Genomic DNA, 25,126 nt, shown 5'->3' with positions numbered 1-25,126 from the left:
TACGGCCATCTCGTGAAGTCAGTGGCCCACTTAGAGATTGTGATCCAAGCAGAGAAGGAGCAAATGAGGGGCTCCAGATAGAGGAGTCAAGATGTTCAGGTTGATGCGAGGGACAACAAAAGGCAAAGGGGTTCCACCCCACAGCAGTCACAGGCTACACAGTCTAGATCTACTTTTCCCGTGCCAAATGCAAGCTCGGGAAAAGGTAATCAAGATGGATTTACTTGCTTCAAGTGTTGTAAGTTGGGCCACAAGTCTTTAGTTTACCCGTAGAGAGGAGGAGGGTAACAGTCTACACCGTCCTTGACTTATTCTCAAGGTCAAGGCCAACGAAGATGGCAGCAGCCTACCTATTATTAGTGTAGGTAGGCAAGGCACTTGAAGTGGTTTTGCCCTTAGTCTAGTGGAATATATGGTGCATTTCGTTCGAGGTTGATGCAGAGCCATCAGCCAGCATAGTCACATGCCTCAAGAACCAATCAAGAAGCCAATTCGGCTTAATCCATGTATCAGGCCTTTGCTCCAAGGGGTGAGCTTGTAGAACAGAGGTCTTTAGGGTGTGTATATGCTATTAACATGCCGGATCAGTTGCCAGCACCTTCTATTGTGAGAGATAACTTCTTGTTATTCAACTCTATTGTCAATGTGTTGATTGATACTAGTACATCATATTCCTTCATATCGTCTTTTTTTGTATCCGCTTTGGGGTTGGAGTTTGAGCTGCTGGAGTCTCCTCTATTGGTTGAAACATCTATTGGTTGTTTAGTGGCATTGGGTCGAGTATGCCGCTCCTGTGAGATTCAGGTCGTAGATCGTCAATTCTTTTTCGAATTTATTGTTCTTAATATACATGCTTTCAACATAGTTCTGGGTATAGATTGGTTGACTTATTACCAAGCTTTGATAGATTACCATTGTAGGAGGGTGTCAGTGTGTACACCATCAGGAGAGTGCTTCTACTTTATGTGTGACTAGGGCAATAGTCTTGTTCCTCTGTTGTATGACCTTAAAGGTTGAGGAGAGTTGACTTTTTTTTTTTTGCCATCTCGATAGCTAATGAGGGTAGTACGGTTCGAGGTGAATTGCTAAGAGTAGTTCGAGAATATTCAAATGTCTTTCTGGAGAACAAATTGATATTGAGTTCTCTATCTACTTAACGCCAGGCATAGCTCTAATTTCCATGGCACCTTATAGGTTTGCACCAACCAAGTTGTGTGACCTTAAAGGCATAGCTTCAAGATTTGTTAGATACGAACTTCATTCGCCCTAGTACCTCACCTTGGGGAGCATCGATTCTCTTTGTATAGAAGAAAGATGACACATTATTGTAACAACCCCCATACTGTTTACTGATTAATGACCGATTGATTACCGATAATCACCGATTACTGTTAAACGAAACTGATAATGACTGATAACTGACTGATAATTGAACTGATTAAAAGTACTGAACTGACTGACTGAAATTGGAAACCGAATTGATTGAGTATATGTTAGTTAAATTGCATTCTATCTGTTTGATTGTATGATTATCTGTTCATACTTATATGTTTAAACTGCTAATTGAAGGCCTTATCGGCGGCCGAATTAGAAACTGATTGATGTTTAATGATCATCATAATTAATGTGATTTTATGGTGTATTTACCTGAAAACTGATTGGGTATGACTAAATTAGATTAAATTAAGCTAATTAAAGAGTTTGACGTAATTACACTTTTGCCATTGTTAGTGGGCCCTTATTATAACATGTTAGAGCCTTGGTATGCTTGAATCAAACATTTTGCTCAGCTCATTTCTTGCTTTTGCCGACTAGAGGGAGAGAGTTAAGGGAGAGAGTTAGATTTCACCTCTTTTGGCTTGGTTTTGCTTGGAAATTGAAGGAATGGAAGTGTATTTGCATATTTGAGCTCCCTCACTCTTAATTCTACAAGACTAAGGTAGGACATCCATCTTCTTGTTGTTGTCTTAGAATTATTCATGTTTCAATTGTAGAGTTAAGTCTTGTTTTAGTTCATACATGAAGGATAGAACATAATTTTTGCATGCATGTTTGAATTGATGAGTTTTGAGTCGAATTCATGGTAAAATTGTACATGCATGTTCATAATTAGGCTTGAGTCCACGTATCCATCATGTTCTTGGAAAAATGAGTCCAGCTAAACAAGCTTTGAAGGTTGAATTTGGTTTGAATCCATGCATGTTTGCATGTTCTTCATATTCTTGAAAAATGGGTTTGAATATGGTTTTAATTGACTCACCTTTGGGGCTTGAATTCATAAATTGAGCTTTGAAACTTGTTATACATTGAGTTTAGTTATGTTTTCCAGAATTTGGGCCCAAGAGGTCGAGTTTGGAGGGGTAGAATGCTTGGTTTGAGCTTGGGAGGCAGATTTGGAAATTCCAGATTTGGCTTCCTCGCTCGAGCGAAGGATTCCCCGCTCGAGCGAGCACCTTTGTCCAGGGCTCCGCTCGAGCGACCATCGAGCGACCATCGCGCGTAAAATCTCAGCATCCAGTATTTTTACTGTTTTGCAGACCACTCGAGTGAAGGATTACTCGCTCGAGCGAAGCCTTTGATTTTGGAATCCCGCTCGAGCGGAGAAAGTCTCGCTCGAGCGAGGCTCCTATTTTCAGCAAAGTTTGCGAAATGTTTTCTAAGTGTATTTTTGCATCCTCATCCCATCCTAGGCATTCTTAGGCCTAGTTTAAGGCATCTTAATGAGGATATAGATGTGGAACACACCAAGGCAAATTAGGGATTAAGTTATGATATTTCCCAACTGTGTAGCTTAGTGTGTGTTCAACCTGTGAACTGTGTAGGGTTGGCGACTGGGGGACACGCTCTAGCATACTGTAGCCCAGAACTCTGTGAGTAACGATTGTGTAAAGATATGTTCACAAATGATTATCTTCTGATTACTGAACTGAACTGTTTACTGAACTGATATTGTTTACTGAATGAATGTATGTCCTTTATTTCTGAACTGTACTGTGGCATCCTTAGCACTACTGTTTACTGTCACTGTTACTATTACAGAGATCTCTGTCGGTTCCCTCGTGGAGCCACTACTGTTTACTGACTGATGGCCATCATTACTGTTCGGTCTTTTAAGACCTACTGTCACTGTTATGCCAATGGATGTACCACATATGACTGTTTACTGTACTGAACAACTGAAATACTGATTGAATTGAATTGTTTTCATTACTGTAAGGACATTCATTCTAAACCCCTTTACGCATTATGTTATTCACTGGGCTTTAGCTCACTGCTCATATATATATATATGTAGGTGTACAGGCACCAGACCGGAGCTAGGAGCGCGGGTTAGACTCCAGTTTTGTCAAGCCAGCCTATGTGCCTCACTGCGAGGTTCCGAGTTGCCATGCTATGGCTTTGGGGTGTTTTGTTTGTTTTCCCCCCGTCTGTCTCCATACTGTTTGGACTACTGTACTGTTATAAAGGGATTAGGTCCCTGTACCGTGTGACCGTAAATTTTGTATAGACCGTACTGTTTTGTACAGACGGAATGTTTTCTGTACTGTTATGTAGGGTTGAGTCCCTAGCTTGAATGGATGTAAATATTGTACATACTGTTCTGTACTGTTTATGTATGAATGCATGAAAAATCTTTTTGGCATACAGACTGTCATAGCTCGTTGGACATTGTTTAATTACTGTATTGGCTTCCGCCAGGCCCTGTACTCTGTTTTACTGTATTACTGTTCTGCAGGCCTTCGGTAATCTCGGATTACTGGCTGGTTACGGTGCTAAACCCATAGGACCGGGTTTGGGTCGTGACAGAGTGGTATCAGAGCGATACTTAACCACGAGTTATACCGCACACACGTGTCCAAATGAGCTATAGGGTGTCCTAGAAAAGTAATTAGGGCATCTCATGAGCATGATAAGTGTGTGGTTACGTTATGACTGAATACATGCTAATGTGGTAAACTGTTAAACAAATGAATGCTTATGTTTAAAACTGTTATAACTGCTTATAGTGTGAAATGGACAATGCAAATGAACCTGAATCCTCGTCTGCCGAGGCAAGAATGGAAAGAATGGAAAGAATGATAGAACTGATAACTGCTAGACTTGAACAACAACAGAACCAACCACCCCCACCTCCTCCTCCTCCGGTACAGCCGGAACCTAATGTGAATGTGGATGATGGGGATATTATTGCTCTCACCCATAAATTCAGCAAGATGAAACCGCCATCCTTTCAGGGAGGCCTCGAACCGTTAAAGGCTGAAGCTTGGGTGCTTGAAACAGAAAAATTATTTGAAGTGTTTCCGTGCTCGGAAGCGAATAAGGTATTGCTAGCTACCTTCACCCTACAAGAAGAAGCTAGAAGGTGGTGGATGTTGATCCGTGATACAAATACTGTTATGACTTGGGCTCAGTTCAAGGAGTCCTTCTTTGAAAAGTACTTCCCTCAGTGTGTCAGGGATAGAAAAATGACTGAATTTGAACAGCTGAAGCAGGGCACAATGTCCGTTGCAGAATATGAGACGAAATTTACTGAACTAGCCCGATATGCACCGCATATGGTGGATACTGAATATAAGAAGGCCAGGAAATTCGAAGGTGGCCTTAATGTTGCGATCCTTGATCGAATAAATGTCTTGAAACTACCGACTTTTGTGGGTGTTCTCGATCGGGCATTGATGGCCGAGTCGAACATTGCAGCAGTGAAACAATCTGAAACACCAACAATTGAATGGTATGGAAAAAGGCAGGGTTTCAAATTCAAGAAAGGCAAGCACAACCCAGCCAATAAGAAACAGAATACGGGGACGACAACTAGCCCCAGTCAAGGGAGTGGATTCATACCACCCTGTCCTGAGTGTGGCAAGAAGCACAAGGGAGTCTGTTACAGAATATCTGGAGCCTGTTACAGGTGTGGCAAGGTGGGCCACATGGTTAAAGACTGCCCCTCTGCTCCACAAGCCAGTGGTAAAGCTGCACCAAGTGCAGCAGCATCAACTGTAGCACCAAAGCCTAACCCTAAAGCTACCGGGAAAGAGCCTGTGAGGCAGGGCCGAGTGTTCGCACTAGTACCGGGAGATGTGCAGAATACCGAGACCGTTGTGTCAGGTATTCTCTCTATTTGTGCACAAAATGCATATGTATTAATTGATTCGGGGTCTACGCATTCTTATGTATCGCATGCTTTCTCACGGAAATTGAATAGACCCTTAGAACCCATGAACTATCTGCTAGCCGTATCATCACCCGTAGGAGGGTCCATGACATGTGCTTATATGTACCCCGCATGTGAAATTATTGTTGGGAATATGCATCTGTTTATTGATTTACTGCCATTGAACATTGATCATTTTGACATAATATTGGGGATGGATTGGTTACAAAAATATCATGCCACTATTGACTGTGTGACCAAGCAAGTTGTTTTTCGTCCACCTGGTTTGCCTGAATTTGTGTTTAATGGGAGTGGAGTAGTATCTCCTCCGTATTTGATTTCGTCAGTGAAAGCTGTTAAATTAATTAGAAAGGGGTGTAAAGGATATCTGTGTTCTGTACTGACTGTGTCTACTGATGATAGTGTTAAAACTGATGTGAATTGTATTCCTATAGTCAGAGAATTTCCAGATGTTTTTCCAGATAATCTTCCAGGAGATTTGACTGACAGGGAGATTGAATTTACTGTTGATGTGATTCCCGGAACACAACCAGTTTCTAAAGCTCCTTACCGAATGGCTCCAACTGAACTGAAAGAACTGAAAGTGCAACTGCAAGAACTGTTAGACAAAAAGTTCATCAGACCCAGTACCTCACCATAGGGTGCACCAGTTTTGTTTGTCAAGAAGAAAGATGGCTCGTTGAGGTTGTGTATAGACTACCGTGAACTGAACAAGGTAACTGTGAAAAATAAATACCCTTTGCCACGTATTGTTGACTTATTTGATCAGTTACAGGGTGCACAAGTGTTTTCCAAGATTGATCTCAGATCAGGATACCATCAACTGAAGGTTAAACCGGAAGACATTGATAAAACTGCTTTTAGAACAAGGTATGGACACTACGAATTTTTGGTTATGCCTTTTGGAGTCACGAATGCCCCTGCTGCTTTTATGGACCTCATGAACAGAATTTTTAAACCATACCTTGATGACTTTATTGTTGTATTTATCGATGACATATTGATTTACTCCAAAAGTATAGAACAGCATGAACATCATCTGAGACTTGCCCTACAAACCTTAAGAGAACAGAAACTGTATGCTAAACTGTCTAAATGTGAATTTTGGCTTGACCATGTTATGTTTTTGGGGCATGTTGTTAGCAAAGATGGAATTTCTGTTGATCCGCAGAAAATTGAAGCTGTAGTGAACTGGCCTAAACCAACAAATGTGACTGAAGTCCAAAGCTTTTTGGGATTGGCTGGATATTACAGAAGATTTGTCAAAGATTTCTCCAAAATTGCTCTACCATTGACTTAGTTAACTCAGAAGGGGACATCATTTGACTGGACTGACCAAAGAGAATCTGCGTTCCAGGAGTTGAAAACTCTACTTGTGACTGCACCAGTTTTGACCTTACCTACAGGTACGGATGGTTATACTGTATTTAGTGATGCTTCTCATAAGGGTCTGGGGTGTGTGTTAATGCAGAATGGGAGAGTTATTGCTTATGCTTCCCGACAACTAAGACCGCATGAAAAGAACTACCCGACCCATGATCTGGAACTTGCTGCAGTAGTATTTGCACTGAAAATCTGGCGTCACTATCTGTACGGGGTGACATGTGAAGTATACACCGACCACAAGAGTTTAAAGTATTTCTTCACACAGAAAGAACTGAATATGAGACATCGGTGATGGCTGGAACTGATTAAAGACTATGACCTACAGATATTGTACCATCCGGGAAAAGCCAATACCGTTGCCGATGCATTGAGCCGAAAATCGATTGGAAACTTAGCCTGTTTGCTTACAGGACAGAAAGAGTTGCTTTGTGACCTTGAAAAATCTGAAATTGAAATTGCTTTGAGAGAACAAGGTGGAATCTTAGCTGCTATTTCTGCTCAACCGGCACTGATTGAAGAGGTTAAAGAAAAACAGCAACTGGATGATTTCTTGAAGAAGATCATCGAGGAAAGAGAATCTAAACAGAGACCGGGATTCAAATTTGAGAATAAGGTACTGAAATTTCAAGAAAGACTGTGTGTACCAAATGATACTGAACTGAAAAGAAGAGTTCTGCAAGAGGGCCACAAGTCAAGATTTTCTATCCATCCGGGGAATACGAAAATGTACCAAGATCTGAAACAGAATTTCTGGTGGCCGAGAATGAAGAAAGAAATTGCTGATTTTGTATCCAAATGTCTTCATTGCCAACAGGTCAAAGCTGAACATCAACGACCTGCCGGACTATTGCAACCCCTACCCATACCAGAGTGGAAATGAGAGCATATCACGATGGATTTTATCGTCGGATTGCCTCGCTCCAGAAAAGGTATGGATTCAATTTGGGTTATTGTTGATAGACTAACCAAATCTGCTCACTTCTTACCTGTCAAGACGATTTATAATGCGGACAAATTGGCTGTCATCTATATTGATGAAATTGTTAGACTGCATGGAGTGCCTGTGTCTATTGTTTCTGACAGGGATTCGAAGTTTACATCGAGGTTTTGGCAAAGCCTACAGACTGCATTGGGTACTGAATTGAGGCTGAGTAGTGCCTATCATCCTCAGACAGATGGGCAATCAGAAAGGACCATCCAAACTCTGGAGGATCTACTGAGAATGTGTGTCCTTGATTTTCAGGGAAACTGGGAAAGCCATTTGCCCTTAGCTGAATTTGCGTATAACAACAGCTACCATTCGAGTATTGGCATGGCGCCTTTCGAGGCATTGTATGGCAGAAAATGTAGATCTCCGATTTGCTGGGCAGAAGTTGGAGATGGGCCTTTGCTCGGGCCCGAGATTGTGTATGAAACGACTGAGAAAGTGAAACTGATACAACAGAGACTGAAAACTGCACAGAGCAGACAGAAAAGTTATGCAGATGTCAGAAGACGGGACAGAGAGTATGAAGTGGGTGATCACGTTTTTGTGAAAGTGACACCAATGAAAGGCCAGACTCGTTTTGGAGTCAAAGGCAAGTTAGAGCCGAGATACGTCGGACCATATGAGATCATTGAGAAAATCAATCTGGTGGCGTATCAAGTTGCGCTTCCTCCTGAAATGGAGCATATGCATAACGTCTTCCACATCTCTATGTTGAGAGACTACCTCCGGGATCCCTTCCATGTGATTGAGCCTACTCGGATAGTGTTGAGTGATGACTACACTTACGAGGAACGACCTATACAGATTGTAAACAGGCGGATCAAGAAACTGAGAAACAAAGAGATCCCGTTAGTGAAAGTTGACTGGCAAAACCACGGTGGCGTGTATGCCACTTGGGAAAGGGAAGATGACATGGCCAAACGATATCCTGAACTGTTTCCACTGAATCCTGTTTTCTTCCAGAATGAAGGTAACTCGAGTTTAGAGGACTAAACTCTTTATAAGGAGGGGAGACTGTAACAACCCCCATACTGTTTACTGATTAATGACCGATTGATTACCGATAATCACCGATTACTGTTAAACGAAACTGATAATGACTGATAACTGACTGATAATTGAACTGATTAAAAGTACTGAACTGACTGACTGAAATTGGAAACCGAATTGATTGAGTATATGTTAGTTAAATTGCATTCTATCTGTTTGATTGTATGATTATCTGTTCATACTTATATGTTTAAACTGCTAATTGAAGGCCTTATCGGCGGCCGAATTAGAAACTGATTGATGTTTAATGATCATCATAATTAATGTGATTTTATGGTGTATTTACCTGAAAACTGATTGGGTATGACTAAATTAGATTAAATTAAGCTAATTAAAGAGTTTGACGTAATTACACTTTTGCCATTGTTAGTGGGCCCTTATTATAACATGTTAGAGCCTTGGTATGCTTGAATCAAACATTTTGCTCAGCTCATTTCTTGCTTTTGCCGACTAGAGGGAGAGAGTTAAGGGAGAGTTAGATTTCACCTCTTTTGGCTTGGTTTTGCTTGGAAATTGAAGGAATGGAAGTGTATTTGCATATTTGAGCTCCCTCACTCTTAATTCTACAAGACTAAGGTAGGACATCCATCTTCTTGTTGTTGTCTTAGAATTATTCATGTTTCAATTGTAGTGTTAAGTCTTGTTTTAGTTCATACATGAAGGATAGAACATAATTCTTGCATGCATGTTTGAATTGATGAGTTTTGAGTCGAATTCATGGTAAAATTGTACATGCATGTTCATAATTAGGCTTGAGTCCACGTATCCATCATGTTCTTGGAAAAATGAGTCCAGCTAAACAAGCTTTGAAGGTTGAATTTGGTTTGAATCCATGCATGTTTGCATGTTCTTCATATTCTTGAAAAATGGGTTTGAATATGGTTTTAATTGACTCACCTTTGGGGCTTGAATTCATAAATTGAGCTTTGAAACTTGTTATACATTGAGTTTAGTTATGTTTTCCAGAATTTGGGCCCAAGAGGTCGAGTTTGGAGGGGTAGAATGCTTGGTTTGAGCTTGGGAGGCAGATCTGGAAATTCCAGATTTGGCTTCCTCGCTCGAGCGAAGGATTCCCCGCTCGAGCGAGCACCTTTGTCCAGGGCTCCGCTCGAGCGACCATCGAGCGACCATCGCGCGTAAAATCTCAGCATCCAGTATTTTTACTGTTTTGCAGACCACTCGAGTGAAGGATTACTCGCTCGAGCGAAGCCTTTGATTTTGGAATCCCGCTCGAGCGGAGAAAGTCTCGCTCGAGCGAGGCTCCTATTTTCAGCAAAGTTTGCGAAATGTTTTCTAAGTGTATTTTTGCATCCTCATCCCATCCTAGGCATTCTTAGGCCTAGTTTAAGGCATCTTAATGAGGATATAGATGTGGAACACACCAAGGCAAATTAGGGATTAAGTTATGATATTTCCCAACTGTGTAGCTTAGTGTGTGTTCAACCTGTGAACTGTGTAGGGTTGGCGACTGGGGGACACGCTCTAGCATACTGTAGCCCAGAACTCTGTGAGTAACGATTGTGTAAAGATATGTTCACAAATGATTATCTTCTGATTACTGAACTGAACTGTTTACTGAACTGATATTGTTTACTGAATGAATGTATGTCCTTTATTTCTGAACTGTACTGTGGCATCCTTAACACTACTGTTTACTGTCACTGTTACTGTTACAGAGATCTCTGTCTGTTCCCTCGTGGAGCCACTACTGTTTACTGACTGATGGCCATCATTACTGTTCGGTCTTTTAAGACCTACTGTCACTGTTATGCTAATGGATGTACCACATATGACTGTTTACTGTACTGAACAACTGAAATACTGATTGAATTGAACTGTTTTCATTACTGTAAGGACATTCATTCTAAACCCCTTTACGCATTATGTTATTCACTGGGCTTTAGCTCACTGCTCATATATATATGTAGGTGTACAGGCACCAGACCGGAGCTAGGAGCGCGGGTTAGACTCCAGTTTTGTCAAGCCAGCCTATGTGCCTCACTGCGAGGTTCCGAGTTGCCATGCTATGGCTTTGGGGTGTTTTGTTTGTTTTCCCCCCGTCTGTCTCCATACTGTTTGGACTACTGTACTGTTATAAAGGGATTAGGTCCCTGTACCGTGTGACCGTAAATTTTGTATAGACCGTACTGTTTTGTACAGACGGAATGTTTTCTGTACTGTTATGTAGGGTTGAGTCCCTAGCTTGAATGGATGTAAATATTGTACATACTGTTCTATACTGTTTATGTATGAATGCATGAAAAATCTTTTTGGCATACAGACTGTCACAGCTCGTTGGACATTGTTTAATTACTGTATTGGCTTCCGCCAGGCCCTGTACTCTGTTTTACTGTATTACTGTTCTGCAGGCCTTCGGTAATCTCGGATTACTGGCCGGTTACGATGCTAAACCCATAGGGTCGGGTTTTGGTCGTGACAATTATGACTGTGTATTAATTACCAAAAGTCAAACCAGGTAACTATTAAGAACAAATACCCATTACTGTGAATAAATGACTTGTTTGACCAGCTGAAGGGGTCACGTTGCTTTTCGAAGATTGATTTAAGATCAAGGTATCACTAGTTGAAAGCGAAGGAGGTGGATATTCAGAAAACGGCATTACGCACGTGCTATGACCATTACGAGTTCTTAGTGATGCCTTCGAGTCTTTTATGAGTTCTTAGATCAATGTTTGGTTGTCTTCATCGACAACATCTTAGTCTACTCACCCTCTGAGGAGAAACACGAGGAACACTTGCGGATTGCACTTGAGTTGCTTAGAGCACACCAGTTATATGCTAAATTCAGGAAGTGTGAGTTTTTGTCAAGACCTAAACCCGTCCGTAAAGGTTTAGGTTTCATGACCAGCTAGTATTCTCAAATTACCTACGGCCTTAATGAAAAAATCAATCATAATATATATAACGGGGCTTAGCGGAAGCAATAAGAAATATAACTAAGGTCATTGAGCAGTGCATACATGCCAAATTCATAAATAATTAAAAATTTTAACTTCATACAAGCTACATATACATACGTACATCATATTCAGTTAACTCCCTTTACATAATATCTAGTCAAATCAAAACAAGTTTTCTCAAACAACAAAATGAAAGACCGAAAGACAGAAGGGTTGACAAAGCTAGACTCCTCTTGAGTCCAAGCACATCCCATCATGAAGGCACATCAAAATGGCTTTACAGGGTAGACTTTGAGGCTACCTTAAACTTGTCGTTCCACTTGTTCACCTCCATATATATAAGAGAGATGAGTGAGCTGAAGCCCAGTGAGTAATATCAAAATAAATGTTTTACATGAAAGAAGTCTAGCATGTTACAAATCACATCTTCAGTTTCCAAAACAATTCATGTCAATAAGCAAAACCATTTGATTAAACAATCATATTAATCATTTATGATAACAATAATCATTCAATCAATTTACATGGTACATCCAATAGAGTATCAATGTAACAACGTACTGAAGCTAATAGGAAGTCAATCCAATGGGACCATAACAGGTCAATCAATAATTCATAGTTCAATGTAAACCATTAAAGTCTAACATTAGAGATCTCTGTGTTTTAATTAATCCAATGGGCCATTGTATTGTTTCCTCTGGGCGAGGACCTATTAATCAATGGGCCATGGTATTTGTAGACACCCCATTTTTGACCGACCTCAATACTCCGACGTCATCGATTGAGCACTCGGTGATTGTGCATGTTTGCGCTCGTTTCGAGTTTCCGGAGTTTTCGGCTGAGTGCGTTGCCTCCAGGCCTCTGAACTCTTTGTGTTTTGGCTCAATTTGTGGACCAAGCTTTGTTCTCCTTGCCTGGAGGGGGAGAGAGGTCCGTAGACCACTTTTCCCTCTGGAAGGCTAGTTTCCGGTTTCTGGAGCCTTCGGCCGAACGCCTTGTCTTGCTTCCCTTTTGGTTTGGTTTTGAACCAAACCTTGTTTTACCTTCCCTGGAAGGAGAAGGAGGTCTGTAGACCACCTTTTTGTGGTCGTAGACCACTTTTCCTGCTTGGAGACTAGTTTCCGGTTTTCGGAGCCTTCGGTCGTGCGCCTTGTCTCGGGACCGCTTAACGTTCTCCGTTTGGGTTGGTTTTTGAACCATGCCTTTTTGACCTTGCCTAGAGGGACACTATGGTCTGGGAGACCACTTTTTGTGGTCATAGACCATTTTTCCCTCATAGATCGCTTTTGGTGCCCGTAGACTAGTTTTCGAGGCTCCCGGCTACGCGCCTTGCCTCCCAGACTTTTGTCTTGCATCCTTTTTGGTTTGTTTTTGGCACAAACCTTGTTTTCCTTGCTTGGATAGTGGAATAAGAGTGGGATACCAGGTCTTCCCCTTGGAGACCGCTTTCCCTCGTGCCAGCCAGTTTTCTGGTCGGCTAACTGGTTTTCTTGGTCTTTGGACCACCAATAGTGGTCAGCCACCAAACCACCACCTTGATTTCAGTGTGCAGACTGCCTTTCCACCATGACCGACCACTTTCTTCCCTGGCCAACCACTTCTACTGGTCGGCCGACCAGTGTAAGTAGCTAGCCGACCACTTTAAGTGGTCGGCAGCTTTCCAGCATCTTTTTGGAGATATTTTCTAGCCAGCTGTAACAACTGGAGGGCACAGAAACTGTCCTCCATACACGTGTATGGAGGGATGGCATTAGGCCTTAAGCTTGTTCAACAAGCTTAACCTTTGGTTCTCTATAAAAGAGAACCTCCCCCCTCTTGACTTAGGTTTAGATTTTGGTGCTTGAGCTATACATATCACTCTATCTCTATAATTCTCCATCTCTTTCATTTTTGTGCCTTAAAGTGTAGTTTCTTCACACTTTTTGACACAAACACATAGTGAAGCATCACCCTTTTGTTGCTGAGGCTCCTTGAGGTTGGTTTTGGAGTTTTGGGACTGGTTTTGATCCAAAATAGCTGATGGAGCTGTTGCTCTAAAGTTGTTCTACAAGGGTGAGCTACTAACCCTTAAAACCCTTGTTCTTGTTTAAGCTTCTGGACCTATATTCATGCTTATTTTGGCTTGACTTTGTACTGCAAAAAAGTTCTAATTTTTAGTCCTTAGCATGTTTGTTTAAGGCCTTGTTGGTGTTGGGGGTGGTCTACCCCCTCTTGTGCCCTGTTTGGCCTTGTTTTGTGCTTTCCTTTTAAGCTATTGGTACCACCTCCTTTTGGCCTTCTCACCACTGAAACTTAGAAGAATTTCAGGGGTGGAAATGGTGTTTTGAGGTCCCAAATAGGAGAGGGTCATCCCCTCTCCTTGTGTTTTTAGTTACTTGCTTCATTTGCCTCATGTTTGAGCATGTTTGTTAAGCTTGTGTTGACTCCATCTCAGCCTGTTTTTGGGCTTATTTTGACATGGCATACCATTTTTTTGACTTGGTTTTGTCACCCCTTGCATGGTTTATACACTTGTAGTGTAATCCTTACAAACTAGCTTTGTGTGCTTCATGAAGTAGCATGTCTTTCTTGCATGTTTTGGGTCCATCTCAGTAGGTTTTTGGTGTTTTTTTAGCATGCCATAACTCTATTTTAGGTTGGTTTGATAGCCCCTTGCATGCTCCATGCACTTGTAGTGCAATTCCACAAACTAGCCTAATGTGTATCATGCTTTTGATCATCATTCTAGCATGCTTTTGGCTCAACTCTAAGAAACTTTTGTTCATTTTTTAGCATGATCTAGCTTTGATTTATGTTGTTTTGGTCATGCATGCACTACTTCGTATAGCCATGGTTCAATCTTGCTCATTAGCTTTGTGTATTGAGTCCATTAGCATGCATTGATTGGACTATTTTCATGATTTGGTATCATTTGAAATGTGATTTTAGTACATGTAGTGTGATCATACACTCACATCTTTTACTCTTTCAATGCATTGGAGAGTTTGTGCTTTATGCCTTAAACATGAGCCATTGTGTATGCCTTCATGCCTAAGCTTGCGAACTATCATTTCAGTATGTTTTTTGGGGTTATTTTGCCATGATGTAACTCTGATTTTTGTTGGTTAATTCATCTCATGTTTGGTCTTAGTAGGTGTAGTGTAATCCTCCCTTTTGGCCTTGCATATTTCATGCTTCATGCTCACCATGCTAGCTTATTTTGGCTTCCTTCCATACATGTTTTAGCATCATTTTGACATGCTCTAGGACTATTTTGGGTTGTATTTGCCATATGCTTCATGTATTGCATAGCTGTAGTGCAATTGGCCTTGCTACCTTCAAGCTTTGGGCACCATAGCATGCTTCATTTGTATCATGTACATGATTTGGCATCATTTACCATGACATTTTAGAGCATATAGGACTGCCATGGTCCCATTTCTTTCACCCTTTGAGTGCCTCTAAGGGTTGTGCATTGTTGCCTTGTTTATGGCCTAGTATGTATACATGCATGCTTAGAGCATTTGAGCCCCCATCTCAGCATGCTTCGGTCTTTGTTTTGACCCATTTAAGCTATGTCCATGGTTGGTTCTTGCATTTGTGCTATGTATTGCATGTCCTTTGTAGTCCTCTTAGCTAGCTTTAATGCTTTAAGGACCCTAGCATGCCATGGTTGTGTTGTTTGAGTGATTTGGCATCATTTCATACCTTATTTCAGTGCATATAGTGTTGTTGCACTTCCAATTTTCTCATTCCTTGAGCACTCTTAAGAGTTGTACTCTTGGGCCTAGTTAATAGGCCAATGCATGTGCACGCATGTCTTGCCTTTTTGTGCCTTCATTTCATCATTATGGCCATTGTTTTGGCATGACTGAGGTCTATCCAATTTCGGTTTAAGTCCGTTGAGCACATTATGTTGCATGCTTGTTGCATCACATTATGTTCGCATGCTTGTTGTTCGCATTATGTTTTGTATGCTTGAGTTGCATTGTATTATGTATGCATGCCATTAGTATTGTTAGGTTGCTTATGTTGCATTGCATTGTGTATGCATGCCATTAGCATTGTTATGTTGTCTTCCACTGTGCATGCAAGTCATTAGCATTGATAGGTTGCTCATGTTGCATAGCATGTTGTTTGCATGCATTACATTGTGTTTAACATGCTGGAGTTGCATTGCTTGTGTTTGGGTTAGGTGTTAATCCAAACACGGGAAACGATGGACATTTCATACTCGAAGTGATAAAACGTGCCTCAATTCTCGGTCGCCGACGCTCTTGATCATGCATGATAGAGTTAAAGGCACTTATGTGTTATGTGTGCATTCATTTCACATTGATTCGTGCAATCTTGGCTTCTCGGCCATCATGCATCGAGATGCGTGATTGGTGGCCCAAGGGTCGAGCACTACACTCCCTTGAGCTTATGAAATGATAGGGAGGGTGGTTGTGCACACATGTGTTGCAAATACATTGCCATGCCCCTTCTTGTCCTCTGTTGCAGCAAACTGGAAGTATGGAAGCAAAACTGGTCGACCGACCAGAAAAACTAGCTGGATGACCACTTTTTCTGGTCTGGAGCAATGGCAAGTGGTCGGCAGGTGGTCTATAACACCAATAACTGGTCGGCAGCCCTCCTGAGGGTCCCCAAGATGAGTTAGAAGCTATCTGGAGCTTGATGCAAAGTTCTGAGAACAATTGCAAACAGAGGCAAGTTGGGGCAACGCGACAGATTTCTGAACGAGGCGACCGAGCAAGCATGCACTCCTCATCCTGAGGACCTCTCTTTATTGCTCTCTTTAGCTAGTTTATGGTTTGGTTCTGTATTTAAGTAGTTAATGCATTTAGCCGCTTATTTGTATTGTAATAACTAGTTAGTTAACTTGTTAGTTAATTAGCTTCGTTTCGTACTTAATTAGTTAGCTTGTTAGTTAATTAGTTTTGAGATGTAATAATTAGTTTAATTAGCTTAGATTAGCTAGTTAGCTCATTATTTGGACCCTCCATCGAGAGGGCACAACTGTTGTAATAAGCGTGCGTGTGTGTGATGCGTGTCTTCTAACCCCCATTTCTTTCTCCCTTTTACTTACATGCTTTTGATGGTTAGTTTTAGGGCATGTTTCAATTAGCATCCTTATGCTTGCATACGTGCATCATCCATTTGTATTGCATGCATCGGGCTCGACGCATCATACAAACTGCATTATATTTCAATTCCAAATTGAATACATGTTATCAAGTTGCATTCACATGACATCTTAGGATAGCCGAGCCTATCTTAGTTTCATTTTTGCATGTGTTACATTAGCCATCTTAACATAAACTAGGCTTATGCATGATTTCTAACTAGTTCTTTGTTTCGGATTGGAGTACACTGTGAGTGTTTATGCTTTAGCATCTTGCATGTGTGTAAGTGTTGCCATGTTAGCATGCTTGCCATGAGGCTATGTGCTTATTTGATTAACTTCTTGAATGCCTGTGGGTGAAGGTTGGATTACTTGAATTGGAACAATTCATCGAAATGCGAGTTTTAAGCCCATTTGAGGGTGACAAAATCTACGACTTAGCCTACTTGCGAGTAGCAAGCTTCAAATCATTTTCTCAAACGAACAAGCAATGTTTTGTTCCAACTTAGGCGATCTAATCTATACTTGTATGCTGCGCACATCACATAGTAATTCTAGATTAATAACCGGAATAAGAACGCATGTGTTTTCAAAAACAGCATATCATGTCAGTAAAGGCCGATCTTTGATCGGGCGAGCGGGGGTGCTCATTGCATGACCTTCCCTTCTCGTACCCAAGTTCCCGAGCCGAGGAAACTTTGGTGATGACGGACACATGGCCTTAGGCACGAGTCAGGGTTTCCTAAATTCCCCCAAAATAAAATATTTAGGTGGCGACTTTGTATCTAGCAAAGCAGTCCATGTTTGACACTTTTTTATTAAAATAAGTTTTCCAAAACGATTTGTCGGATTTGGACACTTTGGTGATTTATCAGTCTCACATTGCACTTTGTGAGGTTAGATTCAGAACCGTGACATGAGTCTGAACTGTAGTAGCTAAAAACAAAATGATTCGCGCCCTCACGCGCGGAGAGCAGAGTTCCAGGCGGTCTACAGTATTGTTTACCCCAAGCAAGGGCCTCATTAAAGGATGCCATGATTAAATTTTCAAAAAGGACTATAACAAAGTAGAATTCAAAATATCAAACTTGAACAATTCCATAATACATTTCGAACATAGCTTTATAAAGGCACTACTCATAGTGGGTTACACCGATATTAGGCCTCGGGTGCCTACCTACACAATACATATAACAAAGCACACATTGAAACACAAGTCTCAATCAAACGTTCTATCTTAATTCAATTCCCTTTTATGTGTTTCTAATTCATTTCCTTATTAAGGATACCTACACAATGCCCATGGATGCCTAAAAGTGCATGAGGATGAAAACATGCACATGGGATGTGTTTCAAAAATGCTGAATAGGGCAGTTCACTCGAGCGCACCTATGGGCACTCGAGTGGTGTGCCCCGTCTGTAAAACTACTGGACAGTTGCTCGAGCCAAGTGGTATGAAAGGTGAGTTTGTTTGAGCGGTCATTCGATTGCTTGAGTCGTATGCAACGTAACTGCAAAAATACTAAGAGCATGCAAAGTGCGCTCGAGCAACGTATTGTTCGCTCGAGCAGTAAGACAGAATTATGGAATTTCTAGAATTGAATTTGAAGTTCAAAACCACAACTTTCACAACCAAAGTTTGCATGGCTAGTTGAGATATGTAAAAATACTTCATAACTCATAGATATTTAATTATCTTCAAACCATAGTCCCAAAAACCTACTTCAATTTCCAAAACAAAACCCAAAACTCATAATTTTCACCATGCAAGTAATGAATTCAATTCTTTTCCCTCAAATCATGAATATGTGAAGTGATGAGTGGAGGATTTTGTAAAATCCCTTAAGATATCAAGTATAAACTCCATGCATGTAATGTTTTTTTATTGAAAATCAAACTCAAGAATGGTAAAATATGCATGCATGTACACAATTAACTTAATTCTTCCATCAACAAGTTGATTCCTTCATTTTCTAATCAATTACATGAAAATGTTCCTACAAATTTTATGAATTCAACTTCTACAAGGATTGTCTATAAGGATTATGGATGAATTCCATATCTAAAGCTTGAATTCAAGGATTAATAGCTTAATCTCTTCAAGTCTCCTTCAAATCTCTACAATTCTTCACCCTCTCTCTCTCTCTAGAAGTTGTTTCTTACTTGTTCTCTCTCTCTAAATCTCAGCCAAGTTGATGAGAATAAGCTAATCAAATTCAAATAAAATATATATATATATATATATATATATATATAATTGGATCAAGTTAGACTAATTAAGTGGGATTAGCTTAAATCTAATAAATTCTAATTAATTTATTCTAATTATTTTTATCCAAATGAAATTTTAATCAAACTTGCCATATGACTCTAAATATTTCAATTAACCTATTGACCTAGTCAATTTCGGTTTTTGAATCTGTTTTAGCTTCCAATTTTAAATTCTAAGTCTGCATTCTAACAAATATTTCATAAACAAACAGATAAGCGTAAATCAAACACATAATTGTGCAAATATGCTCAATGAAATAATATATAAAACTAATATGCACGTTGGGGTCATCACAGTCTCTTCCTCTTAGAAAATTTGGTCCTCCAAACTTAAGTTACCTCAATTGGAAAACAAATATGGGTACCATTGTCGCATTTCATCTTCTTTTTCCCATGTAGCCTCTTTTCCGTAATGTTCTCTCCACTCCATCTTCACGATTAGGATTGATTTGTTCCGTAGTTGCTTTACTTGTCGGTCAATGATCTATACCAGCCATTCCTCGTACTTCATATCATCGTCTGAGGCTATTTGGTGGTAGTCAATGACATGGAATGGATCCTTGAGATACCTACGGAGCATTGACATGTGAAACACATTATGCATCTGTTCTATTCACGGTGGTAAAACAATACAATAAGAAACAAGGCCAAGCCTTTCTAAAATCTGAAATGGCCCGATATAACATGGAGTTAACTTTCTTTTTCTGCCAAACTTCGTTTTCCCTTTCATTAGTGTTACTTTGATGAACATGTGATCTCCTACTTCGTATTCCAAATCCCTCATTCTCTCATCAACATAGCTTTTCTATCAGCTATGAGTAGTCTTGAGCCTCTGTTGGATGATCTTTATCTTTTTAGTTGTTTTTGGCACAGGTTTAGACCCATATAATGCCCCATTACCAACCTCAGTCCAGCAAACTGAAGATATACACCTTTTTCCATACAATGCCTTATATAGTGCCATGCCAATACTAGTGTGGAAATAGTTGTTGTATGCAAATTCAACCAATGGCAAGTAAGTTTCCCTTTGAAGTTCAAGAGCACACATACGAAGCATGTCTTCTAGCATTTGGATAGTTATCTCGGTTTGCCCATCTGTTTGTGGATGAAAGGCAGTGTTGAATCTCAACTCTGTGCCCATTGCCTATTGCAAACTTTGCCAAAATCTAGAAACAAATTTAGGATCCCTATCCAACACAATAGACACTGGAACCCCATGTAAGCGAATAATCTCATCAATCTAAATAGTAGCAAGCCTATAAGCATTAAAGGAAGTTTTCACAGTAAGAAAGTAAGCAGACATTGTCAATCTATCTACTATAACCCAAATACATTCATACCTCCAGATGTTTGAGGTAGACCAAAAACGAAGTCCATGGTTATATGCTCCCATTTCCATTCTAGAATAGGGAGGTACTGAAGTAAGCCTGCTAGTTTTTGGTGTTCCGCTTTGAATTGTTGGCATTAGAGGCATTTGGAGTTGTAATCGGTAATTTCTATTTTCATGTTTGTCCACTAGTATACTTTTTTCAAGTCTTGGTACATCTTGGTATTTCCCAAATGCATAGCAAACATAGACTTGTGGGCTTCTTCTAAGATTCTCCTTTTCAAATCCGCATCATTACGTACACAAAGCCTTCACTGAAACCTCAATACTTGATTTTCAATTATGAACGCCGGTCCAGGCTTGGTTTCGAACTCATCACAAATCTTCTTAAAGAAATCATAATTCACTTACTTCTGTTTGATATCTTCTATGATTGCTGGTTGTGCAGAAAATGTAGCTAACTAATTGTCTAGCTCATAAAGTACCACTTCTATTTCAAGTCTTTCAAATTCTTGAAAAAGGCCTCTTTGATCTGTAAAGAAACAAGCCAGATTTCCACATTCTTTCTACTGAGTGCATCAACTCCAGTGTTGGCCTTGCCCAGATGATATTGAACTTGCAGGTGATAGTCTTTGATCAATTCAAGTTATCTCCTCTGTCACATGTTCAACTCTTTCTGTACAAAGAAATATTTCAAGCTCTTATGATCTGTATATACCTCACATTTTCAATGCAAAGGCAGCAGCGACAAGTTCTAGATCACGTGTTAGGTAGTTCTTCTCATGTGGTTTCAATTGCCGGGATGCATAAGCAATCACTTTTCCAGTCTGCATTAAGACACAACCCAAACCTCTATAAGAAGCATAACTAAAAATCACAAATCCCTCAGTACCTAACGATAAAGTAAGGATTGGAGCTGTGGTCAGTCTTGCTTTCAACTCTTGGAATGCAAATTCCCTTTGGTATGTTCATTTGAACAGTTCCCTTTTCCGGGTTAGTTGAGTCAACGGTATAGCAATCTTTGAAAAATCTTTGACAAATCTCCAATAGTAACTTGCCAATTCCATAAATTGCATACCTCTGTTACATTAATCAAAGTAGGCCAATCTATAATTGCTTCAATTTTCTATGGGTCAATTGAAATGCCATCTTTGTTAATAACATGCCCTAAAAATATAATTTCATCTAAACAGAATTCACACTTTTTAAATTTATCATACAATTGTTTTTCTCTAAGTGTCTGAAGGATTATTCTCAAGTGTTGTTCATGGTCATCTTTACTTCTCGAATAGATCAGAATGTCATCAATAAATACAACAACAAAGTCATCCAAGAAAGGTTTAAAGACTCTACTCATCAAATCCATGAATGTTGCAGGCGCATTTGTGACTCTAAAAGGCATAACTAAGAATTCATAGTGTCCATATGTAATGACTCAGACATGCATTTAATTAATTAGTCATCTAATTGCATTTTTATGTGCTAATTGATTATGTGTTTAAATATTTAAATGGAATTTGGGTCATATGAGTTAATTTATAGGATGTGCCATGTTTGAATTTGCCTATGTGATTTTATTTATGTTATATAAATTTATATGATTAAATAAGTCAGTCTAATTCAGTAATTTTAAACATGACTGAATAATTGTAATTCGATGTACAATGGACTCAATTTCAATTATGGGATGTATATATGACTTATTGTCTCATGTTTAATTGAATTCCTAACTCTAGTCATCAATTTATAAGATGATGAAGTGTGTAGAGAGAGAGTGAGTGGGTTTTGTTGAGAAAGTCATTCTAGAGAGAGAGAGAAAGAGAAAGAGAGAGAGAGAGAGAGAGAGAGAGAGAGAGAGAGAGAGAGAGAAAGAAGCGTCAAGGTTGAGAAGTAGAAGGGTTTGATTAAGACAAAATGTTGGGGCTTGATTCCCCATAGCTTATCAACTTAAGCTAGGATCTCCACCTAAATTTCTTAAATTAGAGATCTACACTCATGATCCTTTGAAATTCAAGTTTAATTAGGAAGAATTCATGCCTAATGGAGAGTGTTGTGATGTACTCTAACCTCGAAAACATACATGAACATGAAAGGCAAGAACTAATGGCAGAAAGCTCATCATTTTGAAATGCATGGCATGAATTCACGAATATAAACTATTCTTCTTGCATGGCTCTTAAGATTTGAAAAGAATTTTCCATGGAAGTTGATGTTGAAGCCCTTAAATGTATGTTTTATGGTTTTAACATGTAATTCAAAATTTTGATCTTTTAATTAGAAATTTGAGTTTGGTTTTATAGTTATGATATGAATTTGATGTTAAAAATGCAAGCTCAAGGGTGATTTTCTAAGAGTTTTGAGTTGCAATGCAGGAATTTGGAGTTTATTTTTGACAAGAGTGAGTTCCAAGCTTGAAGATGATTTTCGGACTACATTTTACCTAGAACCTCACGTGCGGCGTGAAGCCCCACACGTGCAAAACACTTTCCCTATTTTTGTGTCAATTCTACTTTAATTTCACGTGCAGTGTGCACATGCAATGGTGGTTCCGCACATGCGGCTAGAACCCCCAGACGTGCGGAAGTCAAAATAGTTTTCTATTTCATCTTCTCTTCATTTTCTTGATATGCACGGGCCTTCATTCCTATGATTCTAGCATATATTTTAAACTCATTTTCATACCATGACTAAGAAAGAATTTAGGGGACAACTAGTAATGACTTAATGAACACGTGGTGAACGTTTGGAATAGGTTTAAGAAATGTGTAAGCAAATCGAATGTGTTTTGAGATGTTGTGCTATGAATGTTTGTGTATGTAGGTCAAGATTCGAAGACCGATCAACCGTTTCTGGAAGCCATTGTGAGTAACGTTATTGTAAAGATATGTTCATATGCATTATCTTCGAAATGTTATTCGACAAGTTATGATTTTTGAAATGTTATTTTGTTTAAGTGAACAAATTTCCTATTTTGATCTATCATGGCATCCAAAGAAAGTCCCAGGTTATGGGGGAGCAGCATAATAATGCAGGTCCATGACATATGTATGTTTACAAGATCTCGCTAGTCACTTGATAAAGTAGTGATATGTTTGATAATCGGTGTCCAGGATCGGTTACTCTAGTCAGAAGATGATATGATATGTTCTATTGGATGTACTATTATTATGTTTAGATATGAGACTGATTTGTAATGATTTGTTTTATGTATACAACATATTTGGAATTCGTTCACTAACCTCTTTATTATAATGTTATTCACTGGGCTTTAGCTCACTATGTTTATATATATGTATAGGTGGGTGACATAAAGGACAAGCCTAGAAGAACTCCTTTAGCCGAGCCAGCAATTGAAGCCTTTTCAGTTTTTGGGGCCTCTGAGTTGAGGCTAAGTCTAGGTGGCCTTTAGCGAGTTTTATGTTCATGATGTGGGAGTTTTGATTATATGTATATATGTATATGAAAGTTTTTGTACATGATGTTATGTATGTATTATAAGGTGGGTAAATTAATGTTTATGTACATTTGATTCATAACTCAATGGACTATTTGTTGTATATATGTTATAAGCTTTCACTAACCCCGATTATATTCTGTCTTGTACAGGATGACCTGTGATAATCTCGGATTACTGGCCGATCACCTCATTGACCCTTACAGTGTGAGGTTCAGGTCGTGACACCATACTTGGTTCGAAAGGTAGTTTTCTCAATATCTTCAGCTTTAACCTACGACTGATGATACCCCGATCTCAAATCAATCTTTGAAAATTCCTGAACCCCCTATAACTGATCAAATAAATCATCAATCTGAGGAAAAATATATTTATTTTTAATGGATACCTTGTTGAGTTCTCGATAATCAATGCACAATCGGAGTGTACCATCTTTCTTCTGTACAAAAAGGACCGATGCACCCCACGCTGATATACTTGGCTGAATAAACCCCTTTATCGGGTAATTCCTGTAACTAAACTTTGAATTCTTTCATTTTAGTAGTGGACATACGATGCAGAGTTTTAGATATTGGTTGAGTACTTGGAACTACAGCAATTGTAAGCTCAATCTCCCAATCGATTAATTGTCCTGGTAGCTCTTCCAGAAATACATCTGGAAAGTCTTTTACTACTAGAATACTGTCCAAGGTAATGTCTATGGTTTGATCATTTATTACACAGAAATACCCTTGACATCCTTTACTAATCAGTTTACGAGCTTTCATTACAGATATTAGGTATGGTGGAGGAACTACTCCCTTACCCTCAAAATAAAATTCATCCTGACCCGGAGGTCGATATATCACTCATTTAGAAGCACAATCAATAGTTGCATGGAATTTAGATAGCCAGTCCATACCCAAAATAACTTCAAAGTGTCTTATATCAAGGGGTAACAAATCGGCATATAAGATGGCATTTCCAAGTAATAATTCACATGCAGAATAAATAGATGAGCATAACACAGTTCCCCCCGTTGGTGATGCAACACATAATATATATCTTAGAGATTCCATAGGTCTATTCAATTTACCAGCAAATACCATAGAAACAAAAGAGTGCACGGAACCTGAATCAATCAATACGTATGCAGCTTGGCCACAAACAGAAGTGTACTTGAAACTACAGCCTCTATATTTTGAGTATCCCTTGGAATGAGTGCGAAGACTCTTCCTTGTCTTATATCAGTTCTTGTTGAGGGTTGACCTTGTAGTGCCTCGGTTACCTTCTCATTGAGGTTGTGTACAATCCCTTGACATGTGACCAACTTTACCACACTGATAACAAGCTCCTATAGTACAGTAACAAACACCCCGATGCTTTTTTCCACATATAGTACAAGTGGGTACCGAATTGCCACTCTGATTTGAACCTGAATTACTGGATTTTGATTTCTAGCTCATTGAAGAC

This window comes from Camellia sinensis, chromosome 3, assembly GCF_055761805.1.
Source record: "Camellia sinensis isolate YWXY chromosome 3, ASM5576180v1, whole genome shotgun sequence".
Classification (NCBI taxonomy): Eukaryota; Viridiplantae; Streptophyta; class Magnoliopsida; order Ericales; family Theaceae; genus Camellia; species Camellia sinensis.
This window is presented reverse-complemented; position numbering follows the sequence as displayed.